General features: G+C 45.0%; 1 pseudogene; it reads left to right on the forward strand.

Annotated features, from left to right (window-relative positions):
* The first annotated feature begins 1,031 nt into the window (after positions 1-1,031).
* Positions 1,032-12,305, forward strand: LOC147002632 (uncharacterized; annotated as a pseudogene).
* Positions 12,306-15,829: the final 3,524 nt, after the last annotated feature.

Below are 15,829 nucleotides of genomic sequence, written 5' to 3' on the forward strand. Positions count from 1 at the left end.
AGATTGAGTAAATAAAAATAATGTTTGCTGGAGGTATAGAGAGAGGGGCAGGCGCTAAAGGGACTGACTTCTGCATGGAGGGAACTTAAGTAGTATAGCAAAGTGGGTGACTGGGAAGGGAGGAAGGCAAATGCTGGAAGATCGTGCTGCAGAGAATTCACTACCTTCACGGAGACCCGGGGTGATAATGGACCAGGCCTTTGAATTTGGCCGGTAACTATTCAGAGACCCTCAAGAGAGCTGTTTTGAGATGAAAATGGTCAAGATGCAGAGATTTAGGAAAAGAAATGAGTTTTAGTGATGGAAAAAGGAAGTTAGAACCAAGCTGTGCTGTCGCACCCTTAATCCCAGCACTGGGGAGACAGGCAGGAGGATCTCAATGAGTCTGAGGCCAGCTACAGAGAGAGTTCCAGAACAGCCAGGGCTACACAGAGAAACCCTGTGTCGAAACAGAAGAAGAAAAAGAGAGAGAGAGAGAGAGAGAGAGAGAGAGAGAGAGAGAGAGAGGAAGGAAGGAAGGAAGGAAGGAAGGAAGGAAGGAAGGAAGGAAGGAAAGGGGAAAGGAAAAAGAAAAGGAAGGAAGAAGAGAGAGAGAAAGAAAGGAAGGAAGGAAGAAAGGAAGGAAGGAAGAGGAAAGAAAGAAAGGAAGGGAGGAAAGGGGAAAGGAAAAAGAAAAGGAAAGGAAAAGGAAGGAGAGAGAGAGAAGGAAGGAAGAAAAGAGAAAGAAAGAAAGAAAGAAAGAAAGAAAGAAAGAAAGAAAGAAAGAAAGAAAGAAAGAAAGAAAGGAAGGAAGGAAGGAAGGAAGGAAGGAAGGAAGGAAGAAAGAAAGAAAGGAAGAAAGAAATTAGGCTACAGCTGGGCCTGCCATGGGGGAGAGAGAACTGAGTCTTAGGTGGCCAGGAGACACAGCTCACTGTGGGGGAAAAAGGGAGGAGCCAATGGGATTCCAGAGCGATGGTCACGCCCACGGGGTAGTGAATGGTCTGGGAAGCAGAGGGGATGGGTGAGTTTCACGAGGGAGGACCTGAACAATGATTCCTGCCGTCATTTCTAACAACCAAGACCAGTGGTCTGAAGAAGTCCCATTGGCCTTTGTCACTGAAGATGACGTCCAGTCTTCACCAGAAAGTATGAGCTGGGTGGAAGCAGTTCCCGGAGCCTATCTGCAGGCAGAGGCTTCCCTCTGTGGGGTTGTTGGCATGCAGCTTTCCATGGATGTGGTGGGCCTGGGGTTCAGCACTTCTACCCAGGCCCAAATGACGCTGGTGCTGCTGGCCTTAGCTCTTACCATCTTGGTTCTACAAGACATCCCCCTCTTTTAATAACAGCTGCAAGATATGTTTCACATTTGGCATAACGTTACAGTGAAAACACATAAACACACAAAAAAAAAACATACAATAAAAAGTATTTTTAGAGAATGCCTCAAGTCTTTGGAATTTGAAATTATATTGCTCTGGAATCTGAGATACTGGGAAACTACCTAAAAGCAGCACGTGACCTTGATGAAATATTTCCCCGGAGTAAAATACTTCGGTTATTTAAGGAGAGCAAATTTCAAATTTAAGGTCAGTTATTTTAGTTATTTACTAATATTGTATGGAGGGTTGTTTGTTCTCATAGGATTTTTTTGTTTGTTTTTATTTCTGAGACAGGGTTTCTCTGTGTAGCTCTGGCTGTCCTGGAACTCATTCTGTAGACCAAGCTGGCCACAAATTCAGAGATCGGCCTGCCTCTGCCTCCCAGTGCTGGGGTTAAAGGTGTGGGCCACCACTGCCCAGCTCTATACTTTATTATTAATGGTAAGAGATGGTTTTGAAGGATGTACACTGAACAAAGAAATGCTTGTTTCGTTGGCAGGGTACACAACACACACTTGAACCTGTGCAACCTTCCTGCCTCAGTCTGAGCACAGGTATAGACACCGCTGTGGCTAGCAAGAAATACTAACAGAAAATGACAGCGTGTGCTGTTTGCGAATCTAGGACGTAGTTGAAAAGTTTTTCCTAATGTAGAACTTATGAGCTACACTGAACGTGTGGAGTTCCCCATACCTCTCTGCCACTTCCTCTCCTTACATCATGAATTACTACTGTGTGTTTATCACAACTAACTGTTTTGATATATTATTGTTAACTAAAAGGCCCTATTTTATTCTGATTCATTTGTGTCTACAGCCCTAAGATACTACATTATATGGGAGTGTTTTTTCCTTATTATCTTTTACTTAGTCTTCAAAAATTTCAACAGATACACAATGCATATTGATTGTATCCACCTTCCTATCCTCCCCTGTTCCACCAGGACCCCAAAGCCCACTTCCTTTCTAACTCAATGTCCTCTCTTTTATTAATACTAGAACCTCCTGAGTCCAACTAACTGGGCAGTTACTGCTCTCTAGTTGAGCTTTTCTGGTGCTGGTTCTGGGAAAAAGAACACCCCAGCAAATGCTTTCTCACCCTGTCGTGCATCCAGCAGGGCATCACAGCATACTGGCAGGGCATCATGGGGGGCTCAGCCTTGAACAGGGTTCTTTCTGTCTGCCAGGTCTCCCTACTGTGGCCTTACTTTGCACTGTCTGTGTCTCCTCCACCTCTGTTGCTTAAAAACCAGCATTTCCTCTCCTCAATGTACAGAATCAACTCCACCTTCTCGTGGGTAATTATCTAGATAAATCATTTGAAATTCATTTGTAAGGAAATTTTGATCATCTGCATTCATTTATTTAAAAGACCATTTTTTTATTTATATGAATATAAATGCAAATAATTAATGCTTCATCTGACAGTCTGATAGGTTTGTGTATCTTACTGCTCAGGCTGTTACAACGCTGGACTCTGGGAGGTTTCCAGTTGGCTCCTGTCATGCACCCCTGTCCTTTTGTCTGTAAGTGGTTTCTTACTTTCTGGCATTTAATGATGTGTTTCTTGCCTCAGCACTAAAATTCAGTACTTCTCCAGGGAAGCCTGGTTTCTTTTATTGAGAAGGCTTGTTTTTAAGTCCAGGCCGCCCACCTATCCACTCCTTCAGTGACAACTGAGTTCTACTCTGATGCTATCAGTGGACCAGAAGCTGGACACAAAGTGGGGGAAGAAAGCAGAGAAAATGCCTGCATTGGAAAGCTAACCTAGGGGCTGTGAGATAGACAAGGAACAATGCCGAGCCAATTAATGCATAATTATAACTTTGATATATTCTTTGAAGGGAAAGAACGGGCCAACTGGCAGAGATTCAAAATATCCCAAGTCTGTGGTCTAGTTTAGATCAGGTGGTTAGAGAAAGTCCCTGTTAATGGCCGACACGTAGGGAGAAGCTGGAAATGAGAAATAATAAATCATTTAAAGAGCAGATTGAGGGATCCTTTGAGGCTAAAGGCTACTAGGTCAGAATTGCTTCTCAAGGAAAGGAATAGGGTTGGCAAGATATCTCAGTGGGTAGTGGCACTTGCTGATGAGCCTGAATTTGATCCCTGAGACCTACATGTTGGAAAGAGAGAGCCAATTCCCACAAGTTGTCCTCTGACCTGCACATGCCTACCTACATACATATTTGAGCATACCCAGATACACATAGGTACAAAATAATTTATCTTTGTCACTTTATTATAATGAACCTACCAATGAAAATGTCACACGGCTAGATTAAGGCAAACACTTGCCTGGTCCCAAACTCTGCATCTCAATGGATTGCTATTCTGTTAGAAAGTATAGTCTGAAGCCAAGGAGTCACATTGGGATTTGACACTTTCACTCTAAATTACGTTTTTGTTTTTGTTTTTTTTTTTTTAATAGATTTACACCACCAAGAAAAATCTATAGCAGAGTTGAAACTAGCAAAGCAATCGTCAGCCTTATGTCTGCTTTCCTAGCTTACGTGTCCCTTTGCCTGCATTCCAACTTTCCTTGTCACGAGCATTGCCCTCTTTTCAGTCTCCTTTCTAAGCCTTCTCCCATACCCATCTCTTTACATAGAGCATGTCTACACTATAGTCAAGACTGCATATGAAGAAGAAACTTTGCATATGGGTAACATCACTTAGTACCACACATCCTAAGTCCATCCATCTTCTGGCAAGTTTCATTTTTGCTTTGCAGATAAATGGTATTCTGCTTGTATTTGTACCATTCTTTACCATTTAAGTACATTTTCAAAAGGAATAAAAATACCCCAAGTATTATCTTACAAAAGTCTTATTCTCTCTATGTGTAGATGTGTTAGTTAAAGGTGATGATGTCTTAGGGTCTTAGTTACTGCTGTGAACAGATACCATGACCAAGGCAACTCTTCTAAGAATGACCTTTAATTAGGTCTGACTTACAGGTTCAGAGGTTCAGTCCATTATCATCGAGGGAGCATGGCAGCATCCAGGCAGGCATGGCGCAGGAGGACCTGAGAGTTCTACATCTTCATCTGAAAGCCACTAGGAGATTAATGACTTCCAGACAGCTAGGATGAGGGTCTTAAAGCCTACACCCACAGTGACACACCTATTCCAACAAGGCCACACCTCCAAATAGTGCTATACCCTGGGTTAAACATATTCAAACCACCGCAGGTGATAAATTTCATGGTTGTTTCATTTTGTTCTAAAGAGATTACGGTTAAGAAACAATAATGAAGATGGAAAGCTGCTATTGAGTCAGCAGTAAGACTAGACAGACTGCTCTGAAAGAAAAAGAGGCTTGTTTGAGAATCTGAAAAAAAGCCAGTGTGCTTCTGAGGAACATGGATAAGGAGAAGCCAAAGATGGGGGGAGACAGCAGCTACAGGGCCCAAGAGGCCACACCGGTATTTAAATTGAGAAATAAAGAGAAACCATTGGACCATCTTTATTATTGTTGTGTTATGTTTAGTTTTGCTTATTTGTTGTTAATCGTTGTTTTAAGGCAGGGTTTTTCTGTTTGGCTGTCCTGAAACTCGCCATGTAGACTTGAATTCACAGAGATCCACCACTCTTTGCCTCCTGGGTGCTAGGATTAGAGGCATGCACCACCATACCTAGCCAATTTTAATACATATTTTTTTTAACTTTTTATTGATGGCTTGTGAATTTCACATCATGCACCGCAGCCTCACTCATCTCCCTGTCCCTTCATTATCTTCCCTCAGCCCTTGTATCCTTTCCCTCAAAAGAAGATAAAACAAAAGTCTCCTTTCAGATATCCTGTTGTTGCCCTGTGTCATGGAGATCCTGTAGCTTTTGGATCTGCAGGACTGGCCCCTTCATGTGTTCCAACAGTTCATAGATGGGGTGGATGTTGAGGTGGCCAATTCATAGACCTGGATCTGGGTCTGGGTGATAGCTGAGTTGGTCAACACCAGCTCTCCTGCTTCCACTGCCAGGTGAGCTCCCCAGCACTGCCCTGGCTAGCTCACCCAATGCTGCAGCCAGAGAGGGACCGGGCCAGCTCTCCTGCTCTCTAGCCACTCATCTGTGCCCATGCCACTGGGGGCCAACTGTAGTACAGTAGTGCTGCCCAGACAAGGTACAGGGCCTGTCCTCCTGAGCATTGTAGCTGGCAAGGGACAGGGCCAGTTTATTTCTTTTAAAATTACATTTAATGTGTGTGTGTGTGTGTGTGTGTGTGTGTGTGTGTGTGTGTGTGTATGATGGGTGTTGCCAGTTGGTTCACCATGTAAATCCCAGGGATGAAATTCTGGTCACTGTACTTCTTCAAGTGCCTTCACCCACTGAGCCATTTCACCTGCCCCAATTAGACAGCTTAGACAGAGAAATATGGATGTCTTAGAAAGATCTTTTCAGTTACTGTGTGAGAAAGGAAAAACAGAGCAAAAGGCAGAGTAAGTGGCTTTTTATCATGGTCATGTGAGGAGTCACCAGGTCATATTCTTGATCTCTGAGCCACTTGAACATGTCTGGCGCATGACCAGCCTTGTGTGCTAAGCAGGCTCTGACTACTGAGCTAAACCTCTAACCCCAATAATTTTCATGTGAATAGATTACACAGCTCTAGTGAAAAGGAAAGAAACCAAGTCATACTTGGAAACAGCAAGTCTTGCTGATAGACCAGGTGTGGAGGGGTTGATGTGATTCTTTATGCATAACCAGTAAGATTCATTTATGCTTTCTCTCCTTTGAGCTACAGGAGAAAGGTTTGTTTGTTTTTTAACTGTGCTTTGTCAGTTATATTGGCCAGAACTGTAAACAACAGAATTTTCGAGAAAAACTAAGATTGAGTAAAATCTAAAAAAAAAAAAAAAAAAAAAAGTTCTCTTCACAGATTTTTAAACCTATATGACTTATAAGTTATGATGTCAAATATCTAAATTTCTGGGAGAGTCCTCCACTGGCAAATAAGAGACCTAAACTGTTGGGACTCAAGGCTCTGTCTGGGATCCGGTAAGGAAATAATTGTTCCACAGACTTTATAATATGTGAAGAACTGAGTTGGCAGCATCTGTCCTTGATGCTGATCTTGTGACTGTTGGTGCCCAGCATGTGCGGGTCTGTCCATTCCCCGCTATGAGTGTTCCTTGCAGAGGACAAGGCCTTACCTGTCACCGTGGTGGGACTTTTGGAAGTACATTGCTTTTGTCTGGGCTGAGCTGAGATGAGGCAGAGAACTGAAAAAGCCAGATCTCAGGAGTGGAAAGATGGAGTCTCTGGGGTCTGAAGCAGGAGAGGGATGTGTGTGCCCCCAAAATAATGATTCGTGTTGAAGGACTAGTTTCAGCCTGACTGGGAAACTCAGGCAGCAGCCAGATGTTACTGGCCTCTGGCAGTGTTTTTACTGGTAATCGGTTTTTGTATGACAGAAACTCCAAATTATCTAAGCAAACTAAGGCGTTGCTTTTACTTGTATTCTGAAAACTTGATATTGCCCTGGTTCTTAGGCACCATGTCTGTCTCATTCCTGAGCACTGCCTCTCCTGTATGCTAGCGTGGTTCTCAGGGGGCATTTTTTTTTTTTTTGGCACAAATAATAGTTTAGGGAATGTGGACCTTGGATTCTCTGCTAGACCAACAAGGATCGAGAGATCATCTCCTCTAGTAATACAACTGAGACCCAGAGATGCTTGTTTGCAGAAAGGCCAGCACATGTTTTCTCAAACCTCATTGGTCAGAACTGAGCCAATCACCTATCCTGATGCATTCTATGATGAGCATCATCAACAGTTTCCCAAGGGAGGGAGGGAGGAGAAGCTGCTTTGGTGACGTTAGGGAGAAGAGGGCACTGAGGAGACAACCTAAGAGTTCGCACATCTATACCACCTTCATTACTGTGTGCAGGCCAAGTTAGATCAGGGGCAGTATAGACAGAGGTGAGCGTGTCTTTGTTTCTTTTTGTGGGGAAGGAGAACAGCTAAGTGTAGACTAGACTACCCTTTACCTTAGGGTCTTCCTGGCTCTCCCAGGTGCTGCTGGGATCACGGTATGGCCACCATCCCTGAAAGTAGATCAGAATCTTTCTGTTCAGAGCCCCAGCTCTACCTGATTCTGGCTAAGTCACCTCTGCAAGTTCCAGTTTCTTCATCTGAAAAAAAAAATGTAAACGATAGCCAGACTCGGAGACTCATGCCTGTAATTTTAACACTTGGAAGGCTGAGGCAGGAAGACTGCCATGAGCTCCAAACTAGCCTAGGGTACACAGCGAGTACTTATCTGCAAAGCAAAACAAACGAAAACCAAAAATGTAAATGGCAACCTTAGTGAAGATCAAATTCATACATCAAAATATATGTTTGACCCAGAACTTAGGTGGCAGAGGCAGGCAGATCTCTTGAGTTTCAAGGCCAGCCTGGTCTACATAGGGAGTTCTAGACCAGCCAGAGTTGTGTTGTGAGACTGTCTACAAACCAAAAAAAAAAAAAAAAGTACTTAGAGGGGGTGAATAGGATTATATATTTGAAAAAATAAAAGTCAGATATGAAGTATTTTTGTTGGGTATGAGGCTTATTTCCGCCCAATGGCACTGTGCACATAAGAAAGCCAGCTCTCTCCGTGTCAGGCAAGTTGGGGTCCATGTGGTGCCTTCATTGCAAGGAAAAGAGCTCATTGGTTCAGAACCAACCTTAGGCAGCAGGTGTTCAGGGCTGGGGTGGCAGAGTTTCAGCTTTGATTTTTCTATGAACTGGCTGGGTTATTAAAGTGTTGACCCTGTTCTCATGTTTAAGAACTGGTTTCATTTCTAATGACACAGCAACCATCGAGCCATTCCTTGATTTAGTCACTAGAACCAAAACTGAAGTGTGGCTGGTTTCGTGTTGTTTTTATAGCAGTTAGTACAGAGAACAACAGGCTCCTGTGAAAACAGATGTATTTGCTATCTCTCTCCATCTGCTGCCTCCCAGACTCACAGCCAAGCTCGAGCCTCAGCTTCGGTTCTTGTGGGAGAGGCTACCTTGAGGACAAGAACCTGGCTGCTCTTTCCAGAGCTAGGAACACCTTTATTTTTCTCCTCTTCCTCCTCTCCCTCCCCTCCCCACTCCTCCTCCTCTTCCTCCTCCTCCTCCTCCTCCTCCTCCTCCTCCTCCTCCTCCTCCTCCTTCTTCTTGAAAAGGAGCTTTGCATCTTCCCAGGCATTTTACAGTTTGGAACAGAGTATCAGAGAGAGACCCTTGTTGCCCATTATGAACCCAGGAGGCTCTTCGTTTGGATGGGCCTCTTTTAATATGAAGGTCTCATAACACTGATCTAGAGTTTTTAGTTCTCTTGGGGAAAATCATCATGTTAATTATCATGCTAAATCCTCATAGTGAAGTCATACTCTCCTCCCAGAAGCCTTATCTTTGGCAGTGTTTCTAGAATCCGATTTAAAAGTGAGTGTTTACAAATAAAGAAACAGCAGTGGGCTAAGGCTGTAGGTAAATTAGCAAAGTGCTCACCCAGCACGTGACAGGCCTGGGGTTTGTCCCCAGCATTGACTAAACCAGGCATGGTGGTTCAAGCCTGGAATCCTGGCGTTGAAAGGCCATCCTTAGCTACAGACTGACTTTGACACCAGCCTCCGGGACATGGATCCTCTAAATTAATTAATTATATCATTTTAATTAAAATTTTAAATCCCCAAACAAAACCAAAAACAAACAACAACATAAACCAACCCATAAACATAAACATTGATTCTTACATGTCTTCAGATTTAAGAACTACAGAACATAGAACACTGAGCTAACTCCCATGGAATAGTCAGGTTCCCTTGTATATAAAATGCCTCATAGGACAATAGAAGAGTTTATGTGAACAAGTAACATACAAAATGCTTGAGAAAGCACCTGGCACAGTTTGTACCCCATCAATGCTGGTTGTTCTAGGCAGAGGATGCAGCTCAGTTGGTGTATGCTTGCTTGGCATTCATAAAGCTATGGGCTCCATCCCCAGCGGCACATGAAACAAGGTGCTATGGCTTCAACCTGTGACCCCATTTTTGGGAGGCTCTGTAGCCTAGGCTACAGAGCAAGTTTAAGGCCAACTTGGCATACATGAGACCCTGTCTTGAAAAACCAAACAAATCCATACCGTTTGGTTGTCCTTGTCCTTGCTTCATGTTCTTGTCAACTGCATGTTGAATATCCTCACCTCACTCCCAACACACACTGACACACACACAGACACAGATACACACTTACACACACAAACACACTCACAAATACACACAGACACAGATACACTCTCACACATTCACACACATATACACAGACACAGTGACACACACAGACACACTCACACACACTGACATACATGCACACTGATACACAGACACTGACACACAGACACACTGACACACACACACAGATACACTCAAACAGACATACTCACACAGAGGCACACAAACACACTCTCACAAACACAGACACAAACACACTATCACAAACACAGACACACACGCCACCACCTCAGTCTCCTTCAGTATCTGCCTACCCTCCATCATCTTCAGTTTTTCCTGCAACCTTTGATCTCAAGCTGTCCTCTGAAGTCTGTGTCTGTCTGACCCGACAGATGAGGCTAAGCCTGGCCCTCTTGCAAGCTGGCCTGTGTCAGAGTTGTCTAGGCAATGTTTGTTGCTTTTTAATGATAAGTATAACTTCTAGGGAGTGCTAATTTTAAAAACTTTTTAAAGGTCAATGCCATACTTCTATTGAGCCAGCTCACCTGGAGATTGGCTTTAGTGATAGGATTCTCCGCTTTGGCTCTGCTATGCTGTTCTCAAGCCCACACACATGGACCTTCTTGGTCCAGTTGTCCATGTTTCCATAGTTGACCAAATTGTTTATCCTAATTCCCCCACAGTTAAGAAAATTCTGTGACATTGTCAAGAAAGCCATTGTCCATTTAAAGGTCATTCATCTTTTTAAAGGTCTCGTTCATCTCATTCATCTTTTTCTCGCATTCATCGTCCATTGGTATTTTCTGCCTGTGTTCACTGTCTGCGCAACAGCGTGGCTGTTCAGCGCCCTCCATGTGGACCTTTTATCCCTCCCAGATTGCAGATTTCTGGAGACCAAAGCCAGAGCTTGGCACCACTCCTGAGGTGAAGGGCAGAACGGGCGCAGCCTGTCTGGGGACTCCCGAGAGGGTTCTGCCAAGCACATGGCTCTCTACTTTTCTCCTCTGTTATTTCCAGAAAGCCTCACAAACTCCTTCCATCTCAATTCGGGCCTTCTTCAACAAGCAGAGACAGATTTAAGGTGAGGGACTTCTCCGGCTGGCCCTGCAGCCGGGGTCTGAAGGTGACGTGTCAGGCAGGGGTTGGGGCGTGGTTGGCCTCCACCCTCGGCTGGAAAAGGACATTTTTTTCAAGGAGAAGGTCTCGTCTCTGTGTCTACCTCATCGCAATCCTCTTTGTCTGGTTTCTTCCTCCTACCCAGTCTCCTTTGCCTGCCTTCCTCTTTCCCTGACTGACTTCCAGGCTCCCCCTCCCCCCAGCCTGTCTTTGTGCCTTCCTCCTTACACTCGCCTGATCCTCTGTGCGTCTGGTCGGTTTCTGTTCCCTCTTGTTCTTTTTCTTTCACTTTCCGCCGCCCACCCGTCATTTTTAACAGTGTCATCATGACTTACAGTGTGGGAACATGGAACTCAGCGTCTCCCACATTACACAGCCATCTCCGGATTCCATGTGACCAGCACTCTTGCTCTTCACTATGAGGCCAGAATTGATGCCCCACCACTTCCCAGCTGCCAAGGCCCAACTCTCTCTGAGTCTCTGCTTCCTGCTCACTGCAGAGGAGGGCAAGGGTAGAGCGGGAGGATGGGGCAGCTGCTCGCACAACTGCGAGCGGAGGTTTCTAGTACTGACATATATGACTATCTTCATAATCGACAGAGCTCAGCTGAAACATCTAAGTCAAACGAATAGCAGGGTCTCAGTCATACACAGAAAACACTCTTCCCTTTTTCTTCCCTCAGCCCCACACATGCAGGCTTGTGCAATCAGTTCTTATATAAAGATCTGCTTGAAGTCAGGTCTGGGATTTCTCGGAGGCATTATACCTCCCTTTCAAAGGTCAGGGTTCACTCAGAGCAGCTAGAATAACCTGGATGTTAAGAGTTGGGGAGGGGAGACGCCTCGAGGTTTCCGGGAATAGGACCTTCTTAGACTCTGTTTCACAATGCAAGGAATGGTTTGTATATCTCACTGCAAACCAAATTTGTTGATCTGAGTGGCAGTGTCCCTTTGCAACTGTGACCAAGGATGGAAATTAAGCCTGTCTCTGTCTCAGAGGCTGGGTTTCTGCCAAGCACTCCGTTTACTGCTGGTTTGCTACCTTAACCCTTGGCAGCAGCCCCGGGCTCTGCTGCAGCCAGCACCCAGCCAGCACAGTGAAAGTGATCTTTGCATTGAGCTGTCTGCCTACAGGTCTCTACAGGCATCTCCTGCCCTGGCCTGTCTGCAGAGCCAGAGAGGCTGGCTAACAGGAAAGTGAGCCAAGGCTCTTGGCAACTTTCCAAGTCCCAGAAAGGAACTGCACCTAATCCAGCATCCTCTTCCTTTTTTTTTTTTTTTTTTCAGGTGCAAGTGGTTAAAATTCACAGACATGGTTCCACTGAGTCGAGAAGCTTCACTCCCAACACAGGAGGGCCGGCGCTGGGGCCCAGTTAAAGGTGATTAAGCTGTTTAGAGCAGAACAGATGCTCAGAAAAGGGGCATCCAGCCACCTTCCTCTCTGTTCTGCTGTAGGATGCTGGACACAAAGGCCCTCAGCAGCTGCCACCCCCTCAGTCTCGAACTTGCCTAGAACCATGAGCAGAGACATAGTCGGTTCACTATCAGATACCGGTTCTGGTATTCAGTGACAGTGGCAAGCGAAACGAAGCCACCTCCCGTGGGCGCACCCTCCCATGACACCTGCAAGAGAGCAGCCACAAACCATGAGGCCGCTGGTCCATAAAGACCTCGAAGTGGCCTCAGAGGCCCAGGTCTGGTACTGAGAAAGTATTGATGTTTATGGACTGTGCAAAGATGGCCTGAAGAAAAGGGAAAATACAGCAGAGACCTTGCTACATAGGAATGCAGTTTCAAAACACAATTTGAAAAGAACTATTTCTAGGGGCTGAAGAGGTGGCTCAGCAGTTAAGAACACTGGAAGCACCTCCAGAAGACCCAGGTTCAATTCTCAGTGCCCACATGTCAGCTCACAACTGTTTATAACCCCAGGTCCAGGAGATCAAACACCCTCCCAAATACATAATGTAGGCAAAACACCAATGCACATAAAATTGAAAGAAAGAAAGAAAGAAAGAAAGAAAGAAAGAAAGAAAGAAAGAAAGAAAAAAAGAAAGAAAGAAGAAAATAAATCCAGGTAACAGTGGCACATGCCCTTAATCCCAGCACTCGGGAGGTAGAGGCAGGGGAATCTCTGTAAATTTCAGAATAGCCAGAGCTGCACAGAGAAACCCTGACTCAAAAAAAAAAAAAAAGAAAGAAAGAAAGAAAGAAAAGAAGAGAAAAAGAAAAAGAAAAGGAAGGAAGGAAGGAGAAAAAAGAAAGGAGGAGGAAGCGGAGGGGAAACTAGTTCTATAAAACGGTAACTTTCATCGGTATTCACTAAAGGGCAATAGTCTACCACTCCAAGCTGTCTTATATCAGAACTAAATGTGTAATGCTGCCCAGGCTGAGTACGTACCTTAGGGTCCTTTTAACTGGTTTTGAAAGTTTCAGAGCTGAACTTCCTAAGGGCTTTGCTCTAGACCTATGGATACACATGGAAATGTAAGGGGAAAAAAAATCCTTTAACCTCCATATATATATACATATATACATATGTATATATATATTTTAATCTGAAAAAAAGGAGAAATTGAGCTGTAATAGTAGAGGTAGGACTAGCAGTAACTGTGACTAATACTTACTATGCTCGTATGCGATATGAGTATAAACGTCATACACAGGCAGCGTCAGGTTTTTAAAATTCGATTGTATGACTGAAATGCTTGGTAGAACTTCTGCTTCTGGCCAGGATGGGATAATCGACCCAATGTGTCTTCCTTCCTGCAATAACCTCCACGAGGAAAGCAGACAGAACACACAAAGCGCTTGTTTTCACAACAGCAGACCTCAGGCAGTACAGAGCAGCGCTCCCTGAGAACCGGGAAACAAACGAGGGGCCCTGGGCTTGCCTTCACCTGCTAGACCGCACTCTGGGTTGCTTAATAAGTGGGAACTGTGTTTTGTTCTTAACGTTTGGCATCCTTTTTCTAACTGGGTTGTAAAGTCTTTGAGAACAGAGGCTCCCTGTCCTGGACAGCACACCCCTAGTCTATGATGCAGTTGTCACATGTTGCTTGCTGAATAGACACTCACCGGGTAAAAACCTGAGGCTCTCCTGGGGTGCAATGTGGTAAGTTCAGAACTGACGGGATGTTGGAGCTCTGTGTATCATAGACTGTGTAGTCTGCTACGTAGATTGTGTAGTCCTCATTTCACCGAGAAAGGGACAGGTCCGAACAGCACAATGGCTTGTCAAAGCCACATGACTCCTCAGTGGTGAGAATTGGTAGGCTTGTTCCTCTCTATAAACCAGTACTCAAGAAGTTAGCAAGGCAGAGCTTCAAGCCGCACAGTGCCTTTCTTTAGAATACTGGCTGCATTATCCACAGATCAATGCTATGGTGTAGCACCACAAGTTCAGGGGCAGACTGGTCCTGTGGACAGGATGCTGTTAGAGTTTAGACCTAAGACATGTGTTGAAGGATTGGTCCCCAGGCTGTGGTATTGCGAGATAGTGACTGAGGTAGGCATCTGAGAAGTGAGGCCTGATGGGAGGTCTTTAGATAACTGGGAGCATGTGTTTGAAGGCAACGGTGGGACTCCATTCTTCCTGCCTTCTTACTTCCCTACTATGAGTGAACGGCTTTGTCTGCCGTGCATTCTCTGCCGTGATGCGCTTTCTTTCAACAAAAACAATAGGGCCAGTAAGTTATAGACTGAAACTTGAAAGCTATGAGCCAAACAGACCCCTCTCTTTTTGTAAGTTTATTACTTCAGGCATATGTTCCAGTAATGGAAAGCTGATGATCACAGCCAGCTAAGGTTAAAGGGTTAGCCAGACTCTGCTCAGTTCTAGTAAGATGTTGAAGGAACTAGTAAGTAGGCTGAGAACGAAGGCCAAAGGAAAGCTATTTCTAAAATGAGCCCAGAGACTCCTGGGGACTTAGAAGGAGAAGTTGGACTTCTAACAAGGCTAAGCCTTTCCTAGAAACTTTAAAAGAACCAAAAACACACAGAGTGATCAAAGCCTTAAATGCCTGTCCTTGGCTGGTCATTGCGCTCAGCACAGCCCTATGGGCTGTATGGTTCTTCTGGGAGCTGGGAAGGGTGGGATCATACAGAGAAGTTCATGTGGCAACCCTACCCATTGTCTCAACGCTTGGCTGGGCTATCTCTGGAAGTCTACATAGAGGAGTAGTGCCCCAGGCCAGGCCAGCTTGCTTGTCAGAGCTGGAGCACCCTCGGACCATAAGATATGTTATGGCACAGAAAGAACTGCCTACTCTGTATAGAAAGTCACTGATAGTGTGTTCCCATGAGGCTGAAGTGAAGTCTGTGGATCAGTTTTGAGCAGTCTCTGAGGCCTGGTTCACATTCAGGCCTTCTCAGCCCCCCTACTGCTCAAAAGGGTTTATCCCAGTGTATGCTAGGAACTGAAAGCTGTCGTCAAACCCTTCCCTTTGGGTTTATTCTGAATTCAAACCATTGCCAACTCCTCCAAGTCCTTGAAAGGCAGCCTGGTTCTTTCTAAGCACTTTTCCGATGGCTCAAAACTTCTAAGACATGTCTTGATGTTCTGAGATTCTGTCCTGTGCAGGAAGCAGAGTAATGCTACGGTGACAACCCAGCCAAGGTGTGGGGGACCTGGGGATGACGTTTCTTGCTTGACTGTTGTTTCAAGATTTGTATTTTTTTATTTTACAGTGACATTTGGACTTTGCCTCACAAAAGAATCCAAAAAGTCTCAAAGCAAATGATGATTTAAATGTGGCTGTGGACGATCCTTGAAACCCCACACAATTCCTTTAGGAAGGAATCTAGCAGGAGAGCCCACAGCTTAAAGGGAGTCCTCTAAGCAAGAATTGCTCTTTGAGTCCTACCCAGCTTGGGAAGGGGTCTTTGGACAAACCTGGCACCCAGGATCGGACCCAGCAGTCTGTGCTTAACTGGGTTTTACTCCCCGGCACCAGCAGTGACTCACGAAGCAGAAGCCACTGTGCAGGAGAAAGTCAGGTTACTGGCAGCAGAGACGGCTTTCTGTGCACCGAATAGACTGGGCAGTCCAGAGCTGTTGTTCGTCTCCAGTTTATAACCCAGGAAAAGGTAGCACTGAGTCACTGTCTTGCTTGTTCGTCTTTTTGTTTTCTTTTAATTTGAAG

The sequence above is a fragment of the Mus caroli genome, unplaced genomic scaffold, assembly GCF_978045245.1.
Source record: "Mus caroli unplaced genomic scaffold, Mus_caroli_1 scaffold_9, whole genome shotgun sequence".
NCBI classification, from domain to species: domain Eukaryota; kingdom Metazoa; phylum Chordata; class Mammalia; order Rodentia; family Muridae; genus Mus; species Mus caroli.